At 35.2% G+C, this 21,417-nt stretch overlaps 1 protein-coding gene and 1 long non-coding RNA gene across 13 annotated transcripts in view; one reads left to right on the forward strand and one right to left on the reverse strand.

The window, feature by feature from the left end:
* The window catches only part of RANBP17 (RAN binding protein 17), a 359,547-nt gene that overhangs the window by 132,608 nt on the left and 205,522 nt on the right, over nt 1-21,417 (forward strand). The window lies entirely within an intron of this gene.
* On the reverse strand, nt 1,368-10,578 carry LOC132657907 (uncharacterized). The gene is made up of 2 exons (XR_009596704.1): nt 7,089-10,578; nt 1,368-6,694 (listed from the first exon to the last, which is right to left on the reverse strand). It is a non-coding gene; the product is annotated as an uncharacterized LOC132657907 (long non-coding RNA).

Here is a 21,417-nt window from a genome sequence, read left to right on the forward strand (position 1 = left end):
CTTGTCCCCTTTAGAAAACTAAAAATATGTGTAACAGCTATTTCTGAAATCTCTATTCTGTCCTGTGGTGATCTGTAAGGCTATTATATGCCATTATTATAGTGTTTTGATTAGTGTTATTTTTATTGTCTTAAAATCACATAGTGTAAGTACTCTAAATTTGATACTCTTTTTAAAAAATTACTTGGCTATTCTGGTTTTTGTCTCTCTTTACAAATTTTACAATCAGCTTATCTATCACTATAAAAAATACTAGACTATTACAGTTGCATAACATGTATAGATCTTTTCAAAGGGAACTAACATTTTAATAATATTAAGATTTTCTATATTCTTCCTGGTTTCCTGGTTCGTTGGTTTTATTGGTTATTGAGAAAGAAGTATTGAAATCTCTGATAATATCTGTTTCCTCTTACAGTTCTATCTGTTTTGGCTTCATGTATGTTGAAATTCTGTTATTTAGTCTGTAAACTTTTAGAATTGTTATGTTGTATTAATGAATTGACTACCCCTTTTTCATTATTGACCTCTTTGTTCATTGCAATATTCTTTGTTTTGAAATCTAATTAGTTTGATATTAATATGGTTACTTTCACTTTCTTTTGATTACTAATACTGTTCTTTTACTTTTAACCTCACTATGTCTTTATTTGAATAGAAGAAAGAAAGGCAATACCAAAGAATGTTCAGACTAACATACAGTTATACTCATTTCACATGCTAGCAAGATTAGGCTCATGCTCTTTCAAGCTAGGCTTCAGTAGTACGTGAACTGAGAACTTCCCAATGTACAAGCTGGATTTAGAAGAGCCAAAGGAACCAGAGATCAAATTGCCAACATCTGCTGGATCATAGAAAAAGCAAGGTAATTCCAGAAAAAGCATCCACTTTTGCTTCATTGACTATGCTAATGCCTTTGACTGTATGGATCACAACAAACTGTGGAAAATTCTTAAAGAGATGGGAATATGAGACCAGCTTACCTGCCTCCTGAGAAATCTGTAGCAGGACAAGAAGCAACAGTTAGAACTGGACATGGAATAAAGGATTGGTTCAAAATTGGGAAAGGAATATGTCAACCTGCTTATTTAACTTACATACAGAGACTATTAGGTGAAATGCCAGCCTTGATGAAACACAAGCTGGAATCAAGATTGTTGGGAGAAAAATCAACAACCTCAGAAATGCAGATGACACCACCCCTTATGGCAGAAAGTGAAGAGGAACCAAAGAGCCTCTTGATGAAGCTGAAAGAAGAGAGTGAAAAAGCTGGCTTGAAATTCAACATTCAAAAAAACTAAGATCATGGCATCCAGTCCCATCACCTCATGCCAAATTGATGGGGGAAAAGTGGAAACAATGACAGATTTTATTTTCTTGGCCTCCAAAATCACTGGATGGTGACTGCAGCCACAAAATTAAAAAACGTTTGCTTCTTGGAAGAAAAGCTAGGGAAAAACCTAAAGAACATTAAAGAGCAGAGACATTACTTTGCCAGCAAACGTCCATATAGTCAAAGCTATGGTTTTTCCAGTGTTCATGTATGGATGTGAAAGTTGGACTATAAAGAAAGCTGAGTGCTGAAGAATTGATGCTTCCAACTGTAGTGTTAGGGAAGACTCTTGAGAGTCCCTTGGACAGCAAGGAGATCAAACCAGTCAATCCTAGAGGAACTTTAAGCTTAAATATTCATTGAAAGAAGTGATGCTGAAGCTGAAGCTACCAATACTTTGGCCACCTGATGCAAAGAGCCGGGTCAGTGGGAAAGACCTTGATGCTGATAAAGACTGAGGGCAACAGAAGAGGGCAACAGAGGATGAGATAGTTGAATGCCATCACTGACTCAGTGGGCATGAGTTTGAGCAAACTCCAGGAGATAGTGAAGGACAGGGAAGCCTGGCATGCTGCAGTTCATGGGGTCACAAAGAGTGGGACACAACTTAGCAACTGAAGAACAACAATGATGTCTTTATTTATATATAAATAGGATTGTAGGGAGCATATGGTTCAATTTTTTTTTAAATCCCAGATAGTAAGACCATTTGCATTTAATATAACTGTTGATGTGTTTGAATTTATTGAGTTATCTTGCTGTTTTTCCTGTTTGCTTCAACTCATTTTTTTCATCCTTTTTGTTTTTTCTTGGTTTTACCTTTTTGGCCTTCTTTTGGATTGAGTAATTTTTTATTATTCCATGTTATCTCCTTTTTTGACTTGTTAGCTATAACTTCTGTTTATTGATAGTAGGAACTCATTGGGGTTTTATAGTACACATAGTATACACCTTTAGTTCATTGTAGTTCCCTTTCAAGTCATACAACAGTGTACTTCCATTTTCCCTCTTTTGGCCTTGTGCTGTTTGTCATAGAGTTTTGGTGTTGTTTACTTGCTAAGTCAATTCAACTCTTCTGCAACCCTGTGGACTGTAGCCCTCCAGGATCCTCTGTCCAGGAAATTTCCCAGACAAGAATACTGGAGTTGGTTGCCATTTCCTTCTGCAGGGATCTTTCCAACCCAGGGATCGAACCTGTTTCCTGCATTAGCAGGCGATTCTTTACCACTGAGCCACCAGGAAAACCCTGTCATACATTTTACCTCTGCTTATATTACAAGCCCCACAATACCTTGATATTATCTTTGCTTTAACCAATCACTAATCTTTTAAAGAGATTTAAATAATAAGAAAAAAGTCTTCTGTATTTTTCCATGTAGTTGCCATTTTCAGTGCTTTTGATTTCTTTGTGTTAATCCAGATTTCCATGTAACATCGTTTTCTTTTTGTTTGAAAGATTTCTCATAAAAGTTTATGTAGCACAGAAATCATGATTACAAATTCTTTCAGCCCTTTGTATTTCTGGAAAAGCATTTATTTGTTTTCTGTTTTGAAAGATATTTCCACTGGAGGTATCATTCTAGGTTGATAGTTTTTTATTTTTAATACATTGAAGTTATACCGCTGCCATCTCAATTGTGTTTGTAAGAAGAAATAATCTGTGATCCTTTTCTCTATTCGGTGTGTGCAATGCCCTTTTTCTCTCCCTTCTTTTAAGATCTTATCTTTATCACTGGTTTGATTATCATGTGCCTTGCTGTTGTTTCTTCACGTGTTTTGGAATTTATTGAGCATCTTAAACTTGTGAAGTTTTAATTTCTTAGAATTGGGAAAACTTCCGGCTTTTATTTCTTCAGGTATGTTTTTCTGTCTCTCTCCTTTCTCTCTTTTGGGAACTTAGAGTTGTCCAGCAGCTTTGAGTGATATCTTTTTTCCCTCTATTTTATTTTGAATAATTTCTGTTACTGTCTTCAAGTTTACTAATATTTCCTTCCACAATGTCTGATCTGTTATTAATCACAGCCAGTGTATTTTTCAGCTTAGACATTTCAGTCGTCTTCTCTGTCTGGGTTGGGCCCTTTGTGTATTTTCTTTGTCTCTACTTAACATCTTTATCTTTTTGAACATACGGAGTTCATGTTATCATAACACATTTTTGTCTTTGCTGATTCTGTCATTTATAGAATTTTCTTGTTTGCATTCCTAATAATTTTTAATTGCATGGCCAATTTTTGTTGTTGTTGTATTTCAATGAATACTCTTGCGTTGTGTTCTGGGAAGCAATTAAAGTTCTTGGAAACAGTGTGATTCCTTCAGATATTGCTTTTAAGCTTTGCTCTGTGGAGTCAGAAAAGAAGGTTATCGAGGACAAATTTTGCCTCAGTGCTAAAACAAAAGCTTTCTGAGTATTCTGCTCAATGTGCCATGAATTATAAAGTTTTCAACCCTGGCTGTTGAGTACAGGAAATACTTGGTGGCCCTCTGTGAACCCAAAGTACTGTTCTCTCTCGTCCTTTTAGTGTTTTTTTTTTTCTTTTTACATTAGATAGTTTCCTCAAATGCATGTAAGGAGTGATAAGCACTCAGCCGAAGATTCAGTCCTCTGTATATCTCTGAAATTCTCTCTCTTTATAATTTTCCCTTATTCAGTACTCTTTGCTGCAAACTATAGCTGCTCTCAGCTCTGGACTATGATCTTCTCCTCCAAATTGAGGAGTCTCCTGGGTTTCACCAAGTTTCCACCTCCCTGGGCCAGTCCCAGAGATCCCTGCTTTCTGTTGCCTGACTCTAATATCTTGAAAATTGTTGTTCCATATGTTTGAATTGTCTGGATTTTTAGGTATTTCAGGTAGGAAGGTAAATATAATCCCTATGACTTTGTTTTGGCAGAAGCCCTGGGTTTTATTTTTTCGGCTTTTTTTTTCTTTTAATCTACTTATTTCTTTATATTTAAAGTGATTTTCTCACAGACAGTATCCTATCACACAATCATTGCATTATAATTGATACATTTAGACTAGATATCTTTTCTGTAAGGCACCAGACAGTAAATATTTAAGGCCTTGAAGGGAATTTGTGTCACAACTACTCCACTATGTTATTTAGTGCAAAAGCAGCCATAGGCAGTGTATAAATATTTGACATGGTTGTGTTCCAGTAAAGCTATGTTTCTGAATATTGAAATTTGTATTTTAAAAAAGTGTCATGTGTCATGAAGTACTATTAATACAAATATTTTTCAGTCACTTATAAGTGTAAATGCCATTCCTGGCTCACATAAAAAAACAGATGGCAAGCTGGATTTGGCCTCTGGTCTATAGATCACTGACCCTAGTTTAGACCATTTCTTTTTAATATATTTATTGATATTGCAGCCATCTTGCTGTTTGTTTTCTGTTTGTCCCTTCTGTTATTTGTTTCTCCCCCTTTCCCAACAGTTTTAAATTATTTTTAATTATTCTATTTTATCTTTACTATTGGTGTATTAGCTAAACTTCTTTATTTGTTAACAGTTTTTCCTGTGGTTTATAAAATGCATCTCCAACTTATCTACTCTGAAATGATATTATAATCCTTCATGTGTTATATAAGAACTTTATAACAATGTTCTTACATTTTGAATCTTTGTTCTTTTTGAAAACCTTGTTTTCATAGATTTAACTTCTACATTTTATAAACCTCTCAATACATTGTTACTGGTTTTTAGTTGTCAGTTGTCTTTTAGAGAAATTGAAGAATGAAGGGGAAAGTTTTTATGTGTACCTACATATGCTGTTTGATACTTCATTTTTTGTGTATAGTTACAGATTTCTTTATGGTATCTTCTTTCATTTCCATGTGAAAACTTTTTTTTTTTTTGGTTAACATTTCTTATAGCTCCAGTCTGGTGGAAACTAATTCTCTCAGCTTCTTCTCTTTCGGCTGAAAGATTCTTCTTTTTCACTTTTGCCTTTGAAAGATATTTTTACTGGGTATAGAATTCTGGTTTGACATTATTTTAAAGATATGTTTCATTGTCGTCTGGCTTTTGTGGTCTCTGACATAAAGTCTGTAAACATTCTGAAAATCTTTCTGGAAGTCTGCCTTGAAAGTTCAGGTTACCTCAGATTCTGAACTCTTGTATGCCTCCTAAACTCAGAGAGAGTGCTGTTCTATACTTGGGATGCACCCTCCTTCTTTACAGTCCAGAACATTCACCTTGTTTGTTTCCTTCTTACAGGACTCTCAGTCCTGCATTGCCTGTTTTCCATTTTCTCAAAACCGTTGCTTACTCTATTGTATCCAGTTCTCTTGTTGCTTAAGGTAGAAAGGCGAGCGGGGCTTGTGTTAGTGCATCCATCATAGGTGAAAGACCAAGAAAATAAAAAAATAAATGTTCATTGAATTATTGGGAACATCTCTGCTTTGAATACTAGAGATTTTAAAACATGAACTATACAGTCTTGATCTCTGTTTTCATGAAACTTACAATCCAGAGGAAGCAGAGAGAAATAAACAACTAAGCAAATCCAAAAGGTGATTTAGGATAAGTGCTGTGGAAATAGTAATGCAGGCTGGTATGATAGAGGGATGAAAAGGAGAGTCTGAATTGAAAGGACATGAAAGGCCTTGTTCAGGTAATCAATATTTGATGTGAGACTTGACTGATAAAAGAATTGTCACAGTATGGTCTGAAGGCCACTGCATGTTTTGTAAATAAAGCTTTATTGGGAAACAGCCACACCTATTCCTTTATGTATTGTCTGTAGCTCCTTTTGGACAACAGTGACAAAGCTGAGTAATTGGCCCAGAAGTCTGCCCATATCCATTCTTGCCCCTCTCAAAATTGTTCATCACAGATCACAGCTAAAGTGATTGTTTTACAGTGAAGATGAGTGATTCCCATTGTTGTCTGGACAAAGACCATGTCTTTTCCATGGTATAGCATCTGCTGAAGAAACTTTTGTCTCCCTCTCCAGCCCTATCCTGTACCTTTTCTTTTTTTTCTTTTCTTTAGGTATAATGTCAGTTCCTAAATTCTTCAAATACTTTGCCAGGGTCTCTGCAAGTATTGTTTCTTCTACATGGAATGATCTTCCTCTTTTTTTTGCCTCACTAATTCCTATACTGTTTTCGGAGGATGGCCTTGCTTCCTATCTTAGGGCTTCCAGTTGTATGAAGTCATATTGTTTAGTCTTTACTCTTCAGAGCACTTACCACACTGTGATTATTCACAGCTATCAATATAGTTAATGTAATTATGTATCTGTCTTGTTCACCATTGTGTCCCCAGCACCAGGCATATTTTCTGACAGTCAGTGTTTGTGGAATGAAATGAAATAATAAATGAGTATATAGTATATTTCAGTTATCACAAACCCCCTGAAACATTTTTTTTTAATTTATTTTTTTAGTTTTTTTATTTTTTAAATTTTAAAATCTTTAATTCTTACATGCATTCCCAAACATGAACCCCCCTCCCACCTCCCTCCCCATAACATCTTTCTGGGTCATCCCCATGCACCAGCCCCAAGCATGCTGCATCCTGTGTCAGACATAGACTGGCGATTCAATTCACATGATAGTATACATGTTAGAATGGCATTCTCCCAAATCATCCCACCCTCTCCCTCTCCCTCTGAGTCCAAAAAGTCCGTTATACACATCTGTGTCTCTTTCCCTGTCTTGCATACAGGGTCGTCATTGCCATCTTCCTAAATTCCATATATATGTGTTAGTATACTGTATTGGTGTTTTTCTTTCTGGCTTACTTCACCCCTGAAACTTATAATTTCTCTTTGAGAGGCTATTAAATTCCTTGAGAAAAATTTAGTAAATAATAATGATAATAGTTACCATTTATTGAGCAATGTGCTTCCATGTGCTTGCTACTCACTATGCTACATGTACAGTCTTACTTTAACCCTCACAGCAACCCTACAATGTCTTTAGCCTTCTCCTAATTTTATGTGGGGAAACTGAGGCTCATAAGGGCTACTTCACTTAAAGGGAGTAGGTGGAAGAGCCATGATTCAAACCCAATTAATCTTTCTCCAGAGGCTGTTACATTCTTACACTTTGTGTTGTACTCTCCAGACTATTACTGGGAAAACTGCAGTTTCTAACTTTATCACAGGCCTCCAACTAATTTTTCCCTTTTACTCCTAAGAGATTAAAGTTAGTATCTATATATACTAGCTCATATATTCATTATTAGTTAATATTTGCATGATGATTGTGAAAATATAGGTACTTCTTAGATTAGCAAGCATGGGGTAAAATACTGTACCTCTTTTCTGGAATTTTCTATGTTTTAAAAATTCCCTTTATAAAAAACACTCATCTATTTGTACATTTAGTATGAGTCTGTAACAGAGAAAAACAAATATCACATTATATCAGTTATTTATTGGATCTAAGAAACAATATACAAATAGCATATTTACAAAACAGAAATAGACCCACAGACATAGAAAACAAATTTATGGTTACCAAAGGGGAAAGGGAGGGAGGGATAAATTAGTAGGTTGGGATTAGTACATACACCACTATTATTCATTAAATAGATAACCAACAAGGACCTACTATATTACACAGGGAAATATACTCAATATTTTGTAATAACCTATAAGGGAAAAGAATCTAAAAATACATATATATATAGCTGACTCACTGCTGTACACCTGAAACTGACATGACTTTATAAATCAACTGTACTTCAATAAACTATTTTTTAAATAAATAAAAAGACAGCAAAAAAACCCCTTGGAATCTGAAATAAAAATGAATCTAAAGTATTTGGACTAATCCCAGTAAGATCATATTATAACTAATAATAATAATGTTTTGGTCATCAAGCCTTGCTTCATAATAATTTCTTTTCACACTTAAGTTTAAATCCTAAACTTTGTAGCTTCATATAGTGATTTTCATTACAGATATCAACCTTTTGAACTATACAGAAGTATAGACTACTAGACCTAGTAAGTAATTCCTGTTTGTTTTATAGAATGGGAGGTGAGAACTAGAATTGAGAAAGGGATTTTTATTTCATATAAATTTATCAGCTAGTAATTAGTTAATCTATTAGATTTTTATAGTAGCTATTGAACTTTACAAACAGTCTTATTCTGAGTACTTTATTAAGGTAGCATTAATTAGCTTCTGTATCATCTTACCATATCATTTCCTTCATGTGAAATGAAATGTTTTACTTATTGATTTTAAGTGATATCCATACATGGAGAACATTGAAATTCTAGAGTTGCCCATGAAGAAAGATAGTTAAATTATTATTAGACATATATGGTACATATATTATGTATATGGTACATACATATATGGTACATATATTATAGACATATATGGAAAAAAACTAAACTTTTGTAAATAAAAAATAAAAATTTACTGTGTTTAGTAGGGTAAAATAGATGTAAAATCCTGAGTTTGCTAATTATCTAAAATAAAAATTTTTTATATCTATAAAAAAGACTAACATGATATTTCTAACTGTACATTCTTAAAAGAAGTATATCATTAGTTTTGGAGGAAAAAAACAGTATTTTTAGAATTCTTTTTTGAAAACTTCAATAAAGGTTTTTATACCTATGGAAAACCTAATTGGAACATGTTAGAGACATATCAGATCCTGGTCTTTGGAATGCCAGATAATTTGAACTCTAGAAAGCTATTTTATTTTAAATCACCATTATAATATAATATGTAAAGGTAATTTAATCATTTGGATTAACACTGCATTGTTGACATCTTTCTTATCTGGTCTTAAGCATTTTTAGGGACTTCCTTTGTGGCTCAGTGGTTAAGAACCCACCTGCCAACGCAGAAAATGTGGGTTTAGTCCCTGGGTCAGGAAGATCCCCTGGAGAAGGAAATGTAACCCATTCCAATACTCTCGCCTGGGAAGTCCACGGACAGAGGGGCCTGGGTGGCTGCAGCCCATGGGGTCACAAAAGAGTTGGACACAACTTAGCAACCAAACAACAAAAAGCATTTTTAAAAAGAAATATTCTAGGACTAAGTACTTTGCCCACGAGAACAAACTTTTGATCATTAATCTTCCCAAAATCAAACTCAGCATGACTGTGAAAATGATCAGTTGTAACTAGCATCTTTTACTCTAATAGCCATTCCAAAAATTTAGACTTTTGATACATTTGTCTCTCCCAGCTTCTGCAGAGACTTTCTTTGCCTTGTTACAGAAAAGAGGTAGCTAAATAGAGGATGTGCATACCTGCCTTTTTTTTCCTCTCCTAAGAAAGGAGAAGTCATCCACTGCCACTGTACCTTTTTTTTCTTTTCTTTTTTGTCTTGCACAGAAGACTGACATCTTCCTGTGAAGGGCTTGTGGCAAACCTATCCAACTCGGGTTTCTTCCTCCTTGAGAACGATCTGATCCATCATCATCTGAACCAGGGATCTCACTCTAAGGGCCCCGGTGAGGGCAAGTCAGTCTCAATGTTAAGCCAGTTTCTTTTCTGCCCAGGTAAGTCACACTCAGGCATGACCTCACGCGGCATCAGTTAGCCGTCATTTTCTAAAGCTTCATAGTCCCCAGAGATAGATGCAGTTCCTCTACCCACTAGTTCTAGGACCCACATACGCTATTAATGATTGATCACATCATTTAAAAATTCTCTTTGCTGAATAATGTAATCATTCCAGCATATGTATTCATTTTAAATCTAGAAATCTTGAAAGGAGCATGTGTCTATGGTAAGAGAGAAAGACATTGAAACAGATAGATAGGTATTTCTAGTTACAATTTTAGTACTGATACTTGTTTTTATTTTTGTTAAACTTGTACGAGTTTGAAAGTAAAAGTGTTCCGTTGCTTAGTTGTGTCTGACTCTTTGTGACCTCATGGACTATAGCCCACCAGGCTCTTCTGTCCATGAAATTTTCCAAATAAGAATACTGGAGTGGGTTGCCATTTCCTTGTCCAGCATGTCTTCCTAACCCACGGATGGAACCCAGGTCTCCCACATTGCAGGCAGGTTCTTTACCATCTGAGCCACCAGAAAAGCACCTGTAAGAGTTTAGAGCAACTTAAAATCAATCAAGCAGATATAATCTTATACTCCTTATAGTTTTAATCGGTTTTAACTGTGTTTGTAGATGTCTTGAAATCAAAGATGGATTCAGAATATTAGAGCTAATAATATTTACATGCATGGTCATCATGAAGGTCCTTGTTGGTTTGCCATGGATTCATTCATTTAATGTCACAGTGAGTCTATGGCCATACCACTCTGAATGCTCTGGATCTCATCTGATGTCACAATGATTAGACAAGACTAGACAACAAAATTGTTCTGTACCCAATTTCCATAAGCTAGTTATAAGAGGAAATTTATGATTGCTTCTCAAGCAAGTCATCTTAGCTATTTGAAGTCTGGCTTTTGGCTCAGAGGTTAAAGCATCTGCCTGGAATGCAGGAGACCTGGGTTCGATCCCTGGGTCGGGAAGATCCCCTGGAGAAGGAAATGGCAACCCACTCCAGTACTCTTGCCTTCAGAATCCCATGGAGGGAGGAGCCTGGTAGGCTACAGTCCATGGGGTCGCAAAGAGTCGGACACGACTGAGCGACTTCACTTTCACTTTATACCTTGATGCTATCCTTTTAAGTTAGGTGAATTAGGTCTGTGGCTATGGGACTATTTTCAAGATAACTTATTTTTCGAAAGCTTGTTTCAACTGGAGAAAAATCTTACCTATATTCTGACATTGATAATCTATCCTTTAAAATGCAGTTATACATTACATGTAATTTGCTTTATAGGTGATCCTTTATATACCATAATAAATTAGTTTTCAGTCTTATAAAACTTTAATTTGTTTCATCTTGATAATGACAGTGTATGCATTTAATTGTGAGGAAAACAAAAGTAGTTCTGCTCCAATATACTTTGTCTCTGCCATTTGCCAACACATAGATAGGAATAAATTGGGCTTTTATTTCCTTCCATTGGCTAATTCTCCAGATGACTCATAAGTTATGGACTAAAATTAATATACTTCAGTCAAGTTAATATACTTCAGTTTGCTGTAGTAAAGAATGACTCCTACTTATGGGAAAAAGCAGTTGTCTTTCTCTCTGAAAATTTGCCAACCATGGAGCTAAGGTTGTATTTTACACTTTAGTACTGGCTTTTAGAGATGCATTTTTTTATGGTGTTTATTATTCAAAAATGTCAGTATTAGTTCTGAGCAAGAGAACTTGTTTTGGCTTGGAAAGCAACTTTTTCAAGTGTTTATTATTTGAAATCACCTGATATTTTACCACTAGAACCAAAATAAAGTAGTTGTTTCAGTTCAGTTCAGTCACTCAGTCGTGTCCGACTCTTTGCAGCCCCATGAATCGCAGCACGTCAGGCCTCCCTGTCCAAAACCAACTCCCGGAGTTCACTCAGATTCACGTCCATCGAGTCAGTGATGCCGTCCAGCCATCTCGCTTGATTCTATATCAGTGCAATTAAATTAGTATGGACTTAGACACAGAATTTGTTGAATATAGATCCTGTTTTTTAATTCCCTTATGTTTAGTGTAACATATGTAGAAGAACTGAAAATGTTCATTCAGTACTAAAAAATATTTCAAAGATACTTTCTCTTGAATAGGAAAGATATTTATTTAAGTCTGCTTCAGATTATAATAGGAAGTTATTTCCCACTAGATCATAACTATTTTAATATGATTAGGTTCCTATATGCACACTATATGAGTCTGTGAACGTATCCTTACCCGAGCATATAAATCTGTACAGATACAAATCTGTAAAGTAACTTACCTGTTTAGAAGTCTGAATTACATTGCTTACCCAGGAATGTCATGCACATTAAAATATTTATTAAATATTAGAGTCTGCATTGTAATGAATTCAGTGGCCATATTTCAAAGGCTTAGGAAGTAGCACAGATTTCTCATCATGCTCTTGGGCTGGGGTAATGAACTGTGTTGTTGCGGGATTATAATTTTGAAGAAATAAGCAAACTATGAATGAAGCAAACTTGAGTAATCTCCTATGTTTATCCTTCTGATACTCTCTTACTTCTGTCACCAGTAGTTTTTTATGTCGATGCATATGTAAATTTTAGACATTTTCATTTTTATAACAGTGAAATCATTATAACATGTTTTAGTAAACAAATGATCTGAAATTTAGAGATTTAAAAGATTAGGTTTTTTAGTCCTCAAAATATCATAATAGGATCAACTCTTAATTATCTACACAGAGATTTAAAGAATTAAGTGTATATATTTAGATTACCTATGATAGTGTTTCCAGTATCTACACCAGTTAACGTATTTCAGGAACACCTGGTATGTGTAATAAGGCACATGTTAGCCAGTTTCCCATTTATAAGCAAGACAAAATCAGAAAGACAGACTTGCTATGAAAAATAATTGATGAATTCCAAAACCATATATGTGACTTTTGAACTCTTCCATGCATTATTGATAGGATTGTTCTGCCGTTTCTGAGAAAAAGGCACGCCAGACTCCACCATAAGCTTCAAGTTATCTTTTAAGTAAAGTATGTTAAATTTGAAATAAAAATATCTTAGACCTAGGCATTATAGAGATTACATACTGAAATCAGGATTCTTTTCCTTATTCTCCCTTCCCAGTCAAGATTTGATTGCATTACTCAAATTTTATGTTAAAATTATGTTTTGTATTTCTTTGTTTCTATTTTCTGTGTCCCCTGTAGGACCAAAAAACAAAAACAAATAAAATAAGCAAAGCCAATGAATGTCTTTCTTCTAAGAAACCCTTTTACTACATCCAAGATGCCAAAAACAGTCCTTTCATGCCTCCTAAGAGTGGCAGCATGCAATTATATACAAATGTTCTACCTGGCTTTTCTTTTGGTGATATCTTGCTATTAACTCATAGAAATATATATTGTACTATTATTTCTACTGTACCTTCAAGTAATTGATTGGATTGCTTGTCAGCTGCTAGTATCTCATAATAATAACCAGAGAATATTTCAGATAGGTGGTGCCTGCTTCATAAAATGTGTCAGTGGTTGCTAAAATCGTATTTGGCTTGAAACAGCTAAATTTAGTAGACTCTAAATTTGTATATTGTTAAAATATGATACTTCAAACAACACAAACTATGATTTACTTTTAGTTCTGAAAATATTCAGAAGGGTTTGTTATCTCTTGCAGACCTTTCTGCAAACTACTAATGGGATGAACACAATATATCACTTTTATAATAGTGAGCTATTAAAGGCAAGCATAAAGCAGTCTGAAGCCCATAAGTGCTGCCAACAGCTCCTGCTTTAATGAATTCCCTTTTAGATGTCCATTAAATGCTCATGGCAAATGTACTCATAATGGAAATGGCAAATCTAAATGGGTAGATATGAATAATCCATGGAGTTTAAATTCTGTTTATGATCATCTTCACATTTAGTTTTCAAGACAACGCAGTTTAGTTTTCATTACAGTTTGGAATAAAGAGGACAGGGAGTAATTGATTGCTTCAAGCAGATTAAAATCAATGGTTTTCTTTTCAAAGAACCAGTTCAATGCAGTAATTCCAACTTTAAACGTTGATTTAGGGTATGTAACACAAAATGTTTTGTGCTGTGTGAACTTTTATATAGAAAGACTAGTATTAATTTTATTTCCCTATATGTCTATACAGTGAAATATAGAGGTTGTTAGTAGCATGTGCATGACTTAATAGTGATCTATATTAAGTCATTTTGATATTATTGCAGTCATATAATGAATCAATGAGATTCCCGTCATCACTGTAATATTGTTTGTAACCCATTAGCACAGAGAAATTACAGCCCATCATACATCATTACTGTGATTGAGGCTTTATTACCATATTCTCAAATTGCTTGCTTGCTATAAAACTAAATAGACACAAGACAACTATAGGTGGATATACACTATGCATTATTGTGCTGTAGTAATGAGGGCTTATTGTACAATAAATGGATGAAACTTATGAGGAAAATAAACTTAGCAGTAATAGAAAACTGGAGGCTCTTTTTGCATTTTTTATTACTTTAAAGGTCAAATATATTTGTTATGCTCATGTTATTGTTTATATGCTACATGAATCATAGTTGCTAAATATTTTGTAAAGTTTTTTTTTCCAAATGTATCCTTTTGAAGTCTGTGGTCTAATGCACTTTCAGTGCTCAGGGCTGAATTTGGAATCTGTATTTTGCCACTTGTGTGATTAGGCACTTTACTGCTGCTAAGCTTGACGTTTTTGTGGGTGGGTAATACCTTTAAACTTCAGGCTATTTTTCAGTACTCTATATATTAACAGTGTGAATAGGTCAGCAGTCTTCTGGCTCTTCAGTTGAAATAATAAATGTATGAATGCAACAGTATTCTAAGCCAAGAAGAGAGGTAAAATATGGAACAATTGCCTGGGGCCTGATTGTAAAAGACTTTTGATGTCTCAAAGAGGGAAATGGAAGAAATATATTGCCTCTGTATTAAAGGAAAAAAATCCCACGACACTAAAACTTGTTAGTTAAATTGTGCATATGTTCATCCTCTCTCTGTTGAATCTTGTTTATGAGTTATAACACTGAGAGCATTATTTAGAACAATAAAAAGCCCAGTGCATTGACTTTTGAGCTAAGATCATTGCTTGGATTGAAAGCTCTGCTCAATGCAGAGTGGCTTTCTGATCTCAGCTTCATTGTGATTTGGCAGTGTGACAATTTAAATAGCAAATTATAATATAAAACAAAAAAAGAAGCTGGTATAAATATATTCATGATTATAAAGGGCTATATATAAAGTCTTAACTGAAGCAATAACAACGACCTGCAGAGTTAGAAATAAAAACATATTCTTTGAAGAGAGCTAACTGCACTCAGGTTATAATATTCTCACTAGCCATTGAGGCACTGCTCTTATGCCTATAATGCTGTAATTGCTACCTCTTCATAAATCATAGTTTTTATTTAAGACACATACAGTGGTTGTAGTGGTAGAAAACCAGACCACTTAAAACTATGTCTTAACAAAATGAGAGATGCTGCATGAAAGTTCAGAATTGGCTAAGGAGACATTCACCTAATCTATGCCTCACCTAAACTCTGCTATATTCTTAAAATGTATGAAATTGTAAAGTCTCCTAACTAACCAACTTTATTCCATGCTTGCCAGATTACATAGCCACTTTGAACTACATAAATATTTTTGTGCCTTTCTATTGATTCATATTTTCACTTCTTGGGAGCACTTTCCATGTTAAAAACAAAGAGAAGAAGCAATACAAAAAAAAAGCAAAACTCCAGAAATAATAGAGGTAAAGTTTAGAGATGTTAGATGTATTTCAAATCTTTAAACTCATCTACCCATGACTCGTTTTACACTTAATATAATTTCAAACAAGATTTGAAGTTGTATTAAATTTGTTACCTGCTTCAGAATATTTTGGGGAATATAGGGGAACATGAATAAAATAAATTTTTGTTGTTGTTGTCTAGTTGGTGAGATACTAATTAAAGATTACAAAAATAATAATTAACAATAAAAATAAGCAATAAGTGTTAAGCAAAAGTGAGATATGGAGGATAGGGGTGCTGGATGGGATTGTTTTAATAAAATGGAATATTTATAGAAGGCCGCCTTTCCCTGATAGGACGGTAGATGGTAAAGAGTCTGCCTGAAGCGCAGGAGATGCAGGTTCGATCCCTGTGTCAGGTAGATCCCCTGGAGAAGGAAAAGGCAACCCACTCCAGTATTCTTGCCTGGAAGTCCCATGAATGGAGGAGCCTGGCAAGCTACAGTCCATGGGGTCACAAAGAGTCAGACGTGAATGAGTGACTTCACTTTCTTTCTTCTCTTTCTTTCTAATGAAGTGACATTTTGGCCAAAATCTCCAGAAAGTACAGAACTAGCCATGACGGCACATGTGATAAAGACAGTGAGCACAGAGACTCTAAGGCAGAAGTGCGCTCGCTGTGCTTACAGGACAGCGAGGCCAGTGTGTGATACAGACAGTGAGCACAGAGACTCTAAGGCAGGAGTGCGCTCGCTGTGCTTACAGGACAGCGAGGCCAGTGTGTGATACAGACAGTGAGCACAGAGACTCTAAGGCAGGAGTGCGCTCGCTGTGCTTACAGGACAGCAAGGCCAGCGTGTGATACAGACAGTGAGCACAGAGACTCTAAGGCAGGAGTGCGCTCGCTGTGCTTACAGGACAGCGAGGCCAGTGTGTGATACAGACAGTGAGCACAGAGACTCTAAGGCAGGAGTGCGCTCGCTGTGCTTACAGGACAGCGAGGCCAGCGTGTGATACAGACAGTGAGCACAGAGACTCTAAGGCAGGAGTGCGCTCGCTGTGCTTACAGGACAGCGAGGCCAGTGTGTGATACAGACAGTGAGCACAGAGACTCTAAGGTAGAAGTGCGCTTGCTATGCTTACAGGACAGCGAGGCCAGTGTGGCTTAGTGACGTGAGGAGCAAGTCTTGAGAAATTAAAAACAGTATCTTATTAATTTTAAGATTTATAATAATAAATTTAATGCCATTAATATTTTTGTATGGCATTTCCCAAAAACAGGCCAAACTACCACCTCCCCTTTATAATTAAAATTATGATAAAATATGAGAATATATTTTTAATTGTTGAAGGAAGTCCTGTATATCCCAGTTGAAATCATTTTTGAAGTACATCATTATAGACAGGTGCTATACTTAAAAATATTTGTTGTTTTCAGTATTATTGATATATCTATGGTAAAAGAGATGACTAATTAATGCTGGTGAGTTGTTTGGATCAAAAGGAGTTCTCCCATTGCTGATACTTTGAGGATGAACAGAAACATTAAGAATGGTTTTACTTCAGTAGCACTCACATTTGAGTCATCTTTGGATTAAAAGATTCTAGCTAGTGCCTTTTTTGCATTGCTTTTTCTTAATTATAACTATAAATCACAAACATAAAATTATAGAGAGCTAAATGTTTTCTAAGAACCATTTAATGATTGTAATAATCCACTCTAGAGGGAGGCATCATATTTTGTCAGGGAAACCAAAGTCACAGAAAGATTCCTACTCTTAAATTTGTGCTTTGAAGGGAGTGTATATTAAGCTATTTGGAGAAATGGTTACATAAAGTCTTTTCTGCAGTATTTAAAAAGAGGATATAGTACTTTGCTTAAAGTAAACTAATAATAAGACAGTACTTAATGGACACACAAGTGGATGAATATGGGGTGACTGCAAAAGAGAGAGATAGCTGATGCTATGCTTTGGCTGATGGCTACTTTCCTGTACTCAACACTAACCGGTTGGTACCGCACAGATATTGACCTCTGTCATATGAGTGACTGCAGTGTTTCCATGCAGGTATTCCTTTAATTATTTTGGAATAAGTAAATCTTTTTGAAGCAAATATATAAAAAATACTCTTCCTTAAAAAAGAAATCCTAAAATCACTCTTTTCTTACTTAAAACATTTTATTCTGAAGATTTCAGGAATATACATAGGATAAGATAATGGTTTCAAACTGCATTATAATCAACTGTTGTTTAAATCTTACATAGAAGCAAATGGCTCTGACTGAAATGAGAACACAGTGACTGCAGGGAGCCAGATGTTCCAGTGGCTCAGTTCTTACTCTCTCTGTGGTGACCCTGAAGACTCTCTCTGACATTCTGAGCCTCTAAGGAGTACATTTTGAGAACTATAGACATATGTAGGACTTTGTAATTCATAGGCCATGTGTTATCCCTCTGGTTACTGAACGACTCTACCTCAGTGTCACCTAGTAGAATACATAGGCTAGCAACTAGCAGCTGTAGTTGTTCAACAGAAATATGTATTTTGCATAAACAAGTTATCATTAGCAGGTTTGTCTTAATTAGTACTAATAATTAGGTATGACCTATGGGATCAGACATTTCTGATTCTCAGTTTCTTCATATGTATGTAGTGAGAGAGAACTGGATTAGGACAGATCAGAAGCTCCTTTCAAGCATCTACCCTTCTATCATTTGATAGAGAGTCTAGAGCTTCCCTTACATGAGGTGCGGAATACATCTTAGCCATAGACCACAACTCTGAGGGGTTTAAACTTAGATTGGTGAGAGAAAACTATGCGACATAAAATGATTGTTGTTATTGTGCAGGTGCTAAGTCGCTAAGTCATGTTCAACTGTTTGTGACCCCATGGACTGCAGCACACCAGGCCTCCCTGTCCTTCACTGTCTCCCAGAGTTTGCTCAAACTCATGTCCATGGAGCTGGTGATGCCATCCAAATAATTAGTGACATCTATTAACAAAGTGTTAATAAATTGTTTTGGATTTTAAAAGCCAAAACTATAGAGACAAATGTGTATAGAAAAGGTCTATTTTAAAATTCTTAGATTAAAAAAGTTCTGCTTGATTCAGATTTCATATAATTTAGGTAAACTAGCAAATTATACACTTAGAAATTGCCTACTAAGAAACAACTAATATCAAAAATATACAAGCAACTTATGCAGCTCAACTCCAGAAAAATAAACGACCCAATCAAAAAATGGGCCAAAGAACTAAGTAGACATTTCTCCAAAGAAGACATACGGATGGCTAACAAACACATGAAAAGATGCTCAACATCACTCATTATTAGAGAAATGCAAATCAAAACCACAATGAGGTACCACTTCACACCAGTCAGAATGGCTGCGATCCAAAAATCTGCAAGCAATAAATGCTGGAGAGGGTGTGGAGAAAAGGGAACCCTCCTACACTGTTGGTGGGAATGCAAACTAGTACAGCCACTATGGAGAACAGTGTGGAGATTCCTTAAAAAATTGCAAATAGAACTACCTTATGACCCAGCAATCCCACTGCTGGGCATACACACCGAGGAAACCAGAATTGAAAGAGACACATGTACCCCAATGTTCATCGCAGCACTGTTTATAATAGCCAGGACATGGAAACAACCTAGATGTCCATCAGCAGATGAATGGATAAGAAAGCTGTGGTACATATACACAACGGAGTATTACTCAGCCGTTAAAAAGAATTCATTTGAATCAGTTCTGATGAGATGGATGAAACTGGAGCCGATTATACAGAGTGAAGTAAGCCAGAAAGAAAAACACCAATACAGTATACTAACACATATATATGGAATTTAGGAAGATGGCAATGACGACCCTGTATGCAAGACAGGGAAAGAGACACAGATGTGTATAACGGACTTTTGGACTCAGAGGGAGAGGGAGAGGGTGGGATGATTTGGGAGAATGCCATTCTAACATGTATACTATCATGTGAATTGAATCGCCAGTCTATGTCTGACGCAGGATGCAGCATGCTTGGGGCTGGTGCATGGGGATGACCCAGAAAGATGTTATGGGGAGGGAGGTGGGAGGGGGGTTCATGTTTGGGAATGCATGTAAGAATTAAAGATTTTAAAATTTAAAAAAAAAAAAAAAAAGAAATCAATGTTGTTTCTCTATTATGATCTTAAATATGTTCTTCCAAGCAGGTGTAAAAGGTGTTATTTTTTCCATTACTGTCTATGAATATTATGACACTTTAATGCCTCTTGTGAAACCCACATTCTTAGACTTTAATGAGCCAAAAGTGAAAGTGAAGTTGCTCAGTTATGTCTCTTTGAGACCCCATGGACTGTAGCCTCCCAGGCTCCTCTGTCTGTGGGTTGCCCTTTCTTTCTCCAGGAGATCTTCTCGGCCCAGGGATTGAACCTGGGTCTCCTGCGTGGTAGGCAGATGCTTTACAGTCTGAGCCACCAGGGAAGTTCTGGTATAGTCCAAACTATAGCGTTAGTAGCTTATATAAATTCGATTGGCATCTGACTTGAACATCAAGATTAGAGTGACAAATTTTTCCTAATTGTGAGTACAAATTAGTATTTTCTTAAGTCCATTCTTAAAATGTATTTTTCTTACAAGATCATATAGAGATATTTCAGCATACTAAAGAAATATTATAGTGATTTTTATGTTGAAATTTTATTTTACTTTACTAGAAGTTTTAATTCATTAAGTCTTACTTTTCCTTGCAATAATAATGTATTTCCAAACCATAAAATTTGTAGAGACTCTTATATTTCATAGTTGACTATAATATCCAAATTGGTTTTACTTTGCTCACAAAGGTAGAGAGAAATCCAAATTTACTCATAATAAAAGTATTAGAGAAACTGTCAATAAATTTACTGTTATAATTGAATCATATGATATCTAAATTGTTGATAATATGATCTGCTCGTTAAACAATAGTGTCTGGAGAAATGATGGATTAATTGACTGATGGCTAAAGTTTCCTTCAAATATAATGGTTTACCCAGTTTGATTTGATTTGTGTAAAATAACTTTCTCTAATAAACAATTTGCTCAGAGGCAATAGAAGAAATGAATGGTTATCAAACCAAACTTAATTAGTCTATCCTAGATTGATATTACTTGGGGAGTCTTCATTTTAATTGTGGAGGGCTGGATACAAAGAGTTTGGTTCATTATTTTTTCCTGTATAAACACTATTGTGTAACTACCTATGGAATAATAACATGTGAATTCATTTTAATAAATGCTTGTAAAGTGAATTAGCTAATTATACCAGGCTAAAAATGATTCCTTTAATTATTTTGGATATTTAACTGGTACTTCAATTTTATTATTGTTAGTCTGTAAATGTGATTTGTATTAGCTCTGCCAAACTAATTATAATGTATAACTTAACAATTTGAACAGTTTTGTAATGCTTATAATGTTCTCTTCTCTTGTGTAAGAGAAAACATTATTTCTAGTTTACATGATGATAAAGGTTTATCACAAATGTAGACCTGAAGAATGGCAGTTTGTGTGTAAATAGAGAATAAAAACCCCTCAATGTCCAATATAGGGATTGACATCATTGTATGTATGAGAAGAGTAGCATATTTCATTCAGGAGAAGATAAAACCAGTGAAACCAGTGACTCAGTTTATCTTAAGATGGTATTAGTTTGGCACTTGAAGATATGATATAGAATAAGAGATTTGATTGATTATTGTTTTATAAAGTAAAAGCATGTTCTTCGTGGTCTTACCATAGGAGAACTCTATCCACATTCTCAGAA

The sequence above is a fragment of the Ovis aries genome, chromosome 16, assembly GCF_016772045.2.
Source record: "Ovis aries strain OAR_USU_Benz2616 breed Rambouillet chromosome 16, ARS-UI_Ramb_v3.0, whole genome shotgun sequence".
Taxonomy (NCBI): Eukaryota; Metazoa; Chordata; class Mammalia; order Artiodactyla; family Bovidae; genus Ovis; species Ovis aries.